Genomic DNA, 6000 nt, shown 5'->3' with positions numbered 1-6000 from the left:
CTGTCCTCACTGTTTGTCATTCATAGACTGGGATGTCATCCATTTGTTTGTTTGTTGCCTCTGTGAAACCTCGGGTCCAGCATTTTTGCCATCGCAGTGTTGGTTCGATGGAGCTTAGGCGAGAGGGTGTCAGAAGCCACATTAGGAAAACCGAAACAGTTGATGCCCATGGCCGATTTATTAGTTGGCGAAATGGCGAGTTAACCACTGAATGTCCCACAAAATGAGATTCCATTTGTGATGGGAGCGGTGGGAGCCACTCGCCCACATCTACGTAGGGAGAGCGAGCAGCAGGTGAACGTCACGAACTGAGTAACTTAAAATAACTGGATGTTATAGAGCATCTTTGGTATTATATCGCCTTCATTTTAAAATGTATTTTAAAATTGTAATCCTGCTAGTAATCCCCATTTTTAATATCTGTAATCTATTTACCTCTTTTTTTCTGTAACAGAATACAGGTGCCTTTTTTGGATCCTAATTATGTTACACAGTTACTTGTATTGCATTGCTCCCCAAGCATGCCCCAGAGGCGTTATCGTCGCCAGACTATAGCCTGTGGGATCCGAGGTTGTGAACCGAGTAACTCTCATCACTACAGCCAGCTGTCTTCTCCATGGTGTAAAGCCAACAACATCCTGACTCCCATGCACGGGCCGCCACAAATAACTCAATGTAAACACTGAACAAGCTGACGAGCTAACAAGGTAGGTACAGTGGGCAAACACGCCGATATATGCTAATTAGTGCTAACATATCAAAAACATCTTGGACAGTCATTTAATACAAAAAACGAACAGCATGACGTATTTAAAGTCTGATATTAGCATGTAAATTCTCCAAAAGGCACTTACAGCACAAACACAGCCAGAGTTTAAGTACAGTGACTGAATTAGCTGCTAGCCTTGCAGACAGCTGCAGCACCTACTGTCACTCAATGAGGCCACGCCCCTAATTATGCATGACTTTAAAGCTGTTATAATTTAAACAGGTGAGTTTTATATAAATGTAATCCCTGTACAGTTATGAAAAAATAAATTACTTACAGACGTTTAACCGTTTTTGTACAGTTGGACATTTTCACATGGGGCCTAATGGGGATGGACTCACTTTTGGATCTAGCCTCAAGTGGCCACCTGAGGAACTGCAGTTTTTAATACTTCAGCACTGGTTTTATTTTTAGCCCACGAGTTTGCTGCTTTGTGTTATTTCAGTGCTCAATCACCAGACAGGTAAAGGTGGCAGGTGTTAAGGTCAAACAGAAAAAAATGGATGAGAAAACCGTTCTCCTAAGCCACCCTGCCCTTTTCAAGGCGGCCATATTTGCCGGAGGCCCAATTCATTCTTTTTCCTGTTTTATCAGCGGCTGGCAGTGGTAGCCGGCAGGTGTCTCGATTGGTTTTCTGTGGACCCAGACACTTTGTCTGCCTGCACACACACACACACACACACACACACACACACACACACACACACTAGTCTCCAGGCTCCAGGCCCAGGCTGCTCTTTCAGCCGAGACCCTCCAGAACGCCATGCGGAATAACAATCTTCCCTCTGACACCGTCACTGAATATGTTGATTTGCAATCATCTGCTGCACGCCTCCTTATAAAACCTGCATCATCCCTCACATTGAAGCAACACGTGGAGGGACCGACCTGCGAGTCTTTGCTTGGGAGCGAATACGACTTAATAAATCTGCTGATATCACACATCCACAGGTTTTTGTTTGTGTTTTTTTATTCTGAGGGAGGGCAGGGAGCTGAAGCAGATCAGAATTTTAAATGCGAGCTGATCCCACAGAGAAATGTGCTGTCTCTGCTTTTTGGATTATTATATAAGAGACAACCTACGTCTTTATAGAGGCCGGCTCACTGTTTGCTCATTTTTAAAGTCAAAATAGTGGTGCCATCCTCAGCTGAACTAAACGTGCATCATTTGTTCACACAGTAGGCTGCTCTTGCTCAGCACATGGAGGCAGGAAGAGGAAAATAGTGTGCAGTGGGATGCAGGAAACACATCTGAGCAGTGCTTACCTGCAGTTGAAGACAGTCTGACATAAAAGTAAACACCTTCAAAGTCCTCCTGAAACTTCTGTGTATCTAAAAATAGTTTACTTTCCTTCCTCCATCATCCAAAGTGTTTGAAAGTCGGACCATTTTCAGCGATATCCAAAATAGAAACAAATCATTTAGGAGTGAAATTCCTCATTTTCTGTTTTCTGAAAGCTCATTAACTCGTGCCAAACAAAGATTATAATCCAATCTAAACCCTGGAATGGGAGCGGCAGAGAGAAACATTAACCATTAAGGATCAATATCACAGTCATGCTTTATGCAACATGACTCATATTAAAAGAAAGCCAGTGATAATTGAATTATTTTCATTCTCCGCCGTGCACGCTCAGACGCCTTAAGCTGAATTCATTCTTTTCCCAAACGGCCCATTTCACTATTCAGCCTCCAGTTAATTTAATGCTCTCTGAACAGACTGCAAGGAACGGTTCCCCTGTGACTGTGAAGAGCTGCGCGAGAGGATAGAAGGGAGGGACCACTGATATTGTATAAATGATCTCTGCAGCGATTCCTCTTATTCCCGAGTGCAGGTGACGCTCACAATAGTCTGCCACATATTTCACTGATGGTTGGTGCGAAGCTGAAGGGAACGACAGAAAGGTTAAGATTATTCAAAAATACTTAAATATTGGTCACTTTTCGTGTTAATGTTCATATATGGTGCACTAACGTTATAAAAGGTCACGGCAAAAGAAAACAAATTGTTCCTTGATCATTTTGTGGATTGACAGAAATTTAATCAACAACAATTTTAAAGATTTATCTTCTATTTTTACTTTTTTCTCCCTTTTTATTGAATAAAAACGAATTAGTTAATTGCAAAAACAATTTATAGATTAACCAATAACATTAGTAATAAATTACAGCTTTTATTGGAATAAAACATGGCACAAATAACAAGACAGATTATTAACACTAATCCGGGGAATTACCGGAAGTTGACAAGCCCCCATTACTGCGGTGGCGTCTCCCTACAACATCTGCGCGTTTGAATGCAAGCTGTCAGAAGAAGTGAACATTTTTCTACTTTTACCTTTGTAGCTTTGCTTTTGACAACCATACAAAGGACATCAGGAAGAACCTGTGGAGTCATCGGCTGCTCTAACAGGGTCTATACCATAAAACAATGACATACTATGTGGTAGAGAAACGCTTTATGGTGATTTCTGAGGACATAGATAGATTTAAAGTGTATAATGTGTTCTTTGAGAGCACCACTGAAACATACAGGAGTATTTATTCAATCAAATACAACAAGGAAATCCTCCTTCATGCTGCTCGGCCCTCTGTTCCAGTGACAGGTTTCTTATTCTGTTGGGAAGCTGTTGAGCGATTGTGTAATTATCTAAACCTCGTGTGTGTTAGGCTGTAAAGTGGACGTAGCAACCCTGACATCACCATTTGGTTTTCTGAGTACCGTTTTGAAGCCTGGAGTATAAGGCAGTTTGGTGGTCACCATCATGTTTATTTTGGAGCCAGAAGTGACCATATTTGAAAGCGTGAAGCCAGTGGGGAGGTGTCTAAACACTGCCGTCTTTCAGCAGCGGACAACTTCACAGCTTGCACAAAGAAGTCAGAATGTGTGAAAGTAGATGAGCTACTGAGCCGACTGCTCACAAGATTTAAATCCGTTAACTTCATGTTCTTAATCACTAGTTCCAAGTCTTTGTTATTACAGCAAGATGTTCATTTGATAAATCATGGTCCCATTAACTCGTAAGTAGACGAGGGCGTGGCTACTCATGATTAACAAGTCGCTACTACAGTGACCTGTCATTCAGGATATAGAAACCTAACAATGCATACCCACCCTGTCGTCCAAATGGTCACTTCTGGCTCCTAACAAACCAAGATGGTGACAGCCAACATGCCAAACTCCAGGCTTCCAAACCAGTTGGTGCCGTCACGGTGGCACCCTCCACCTTTTTTTGCAGTCTGTGATTCTGATTGACAGGTTGCTGCGGTAGCAACTTGTCTATCACAAATTAGCCATGCCCTTTGAGCAGACTACTTTAGCATCTTTTTTACTCATGCTGTATTGAAGAAGACTTGAAACTAGAGATTCAGACCATAAACTGAAAAGGAAAATGTTTACTGAGATACAAATCAGCTGTGAAGTAGGCTCATTCTCTGATACACCTCAATACAGACTTTGAGTGAATGAACGCATGTTTAATGAATTTCCAACGGCTGAATCCACTCTTTTTATACAGTCCTTGTGCATCTGCAACTGTCTAAATCCTGGGGGATAAAAACATAATTTACCAAACAGTCTTATCTTTGCTTTTAGCTCGGTTTGAGAGAGTTGATTCCACAGCCTTTGGACAGCTTCATAAAAACACTGCCTTATTTTAAGTCTAACCTTGCCCCAGAATGACTCTGAAAGTCAACTCTGAAAGAAGAGCGCAGCCTCCATGGTAACAGTCGGTGACACCTGCTGACCAGTGTTTCCATGGTAACAGTCAGTGACACCCGCTGACCAGTGTCACCACATGACAAAAGAAAAGCAAAACATGGCTCCTAATTAGTGGTCATTGAGTAATGAGATGGTAATTTTTCCTGAGCCTGAAGCATGAAAGCCTTCCACAGCGGCTCAGCTCTGCTTCAGGTGTGAACTGCATTTAAATTTGATGCTAATAGAAGTTTTTTTTTTGTATTGCTGCATTCTGAATTTCTCAGTATAATGTCCTTGTAACTGTTGAATTCCTGCAGAAGATAAATGTTTTCTGCAGGAGTGAACAGAGCGTTTTGATGTGATGGATGTCAGGCATATTTAATAATAAGTCCTACGTAAAGAAACTCAATTCAATTCTGATTCCTCAATTTGACTGAACAAACCCTCAGCGAAAGGATGTTACATCTTTAATTCCTGTCACTGCTGTCACCAGGTGGGATTCCCACAACGGCACAAAGACCGCGTGCCTTTGTTTACATTCTCCAAGACAAATGATACCTGTGTGGGTAGTATATGAGCCAGCTTAAAGGAAGGTGAGGAAGATATTTCTGAGCAGAACACTACACATGCAGGTCTGGGACAGGATCGGCAAGATAAAATGTACTGCTTTAAACATAGGGGCCGCCAAGATCGAGACAAAACAAAGTTGCACAGCTGCTTTAACTACTGTATCAGTTACATCAAACAGTTAAAAGAAAGCAAGAGGACATTTTTCTTTAGAGATTTAAAATTTTTATGTTAAAAATTCATGTTTGTGAGCGATTCTTGGGCTGGATCAGAAAAATCAAAGAATTGACAGTAAAAGGGTAAAAGGAATTAAACTTGGACAGTCGTTCAACAGTTTGAGATAACTTCAGATTCAAAACGGGTTCAAAACGGATGCTGAATATATCCTCTTCCTCTTACTGTGCGTTCACACCGAACACGAAGCGAATATTCTCCTCGCGTTTCCGTGCGAGTTTGACATCAGTGATCAGTTTGGATCAAAATTTGCGTTTAAATAACATTGCAATAATATTCGCCCTTCGCTTTAGGAATGAAAGAGAGGAAGCGGGGCTAATCTCCATGGTTGCCAACGGCGTCAGAAGAATCTCGATGTTGATAGGCTTTCGCTACACCTCATGACACAAATTCGCAGAGGAAGTCATCACACAAACTCACGTCGTGATCAGTCGCGTCATTAGCGCTGCCCAACGCGAATTTGCGTCTACTTGCGTCATTGCATTGACTTTGTGTGGAATCTTGCCGCAGATTCGTGTTCGGTGTGAACGCACAGTTAGACAGATATGTTTATTTGTATGTAAGTTGTGGCTGTGTACATGCAGACCATGGAGGTCAAGGTGGACACCACTCTGACATCACATTTTATGTTGGCCTTGCTACCAAGCTAAATTTTACTGTTGGTTTATTATTATGAAGACATGAGACAAATCAACAAAATATAAATATTACCAAGTAACTAAGTCTGTTT

Source organism: Semicossyphus pulcher, unplaced genomic scaffold (assembly GCF_022749685.1).
Source record: "Semicossyphus pulcher isolate SPU_LCO1_2020_fin unplaced genomic scaffold, fSemPul1.0.p SCAF_9, whole genome shotgun sequence".
Taxonomy (NCBI): Eukaryota; Metazoa; Chordata; class Actinopteri; order Labriformes; family Labridae; genus Semicossyphus; species Semicossyphus pulcher.
This window is presented reverse-complemented; position numbering follows the sequence as displayed.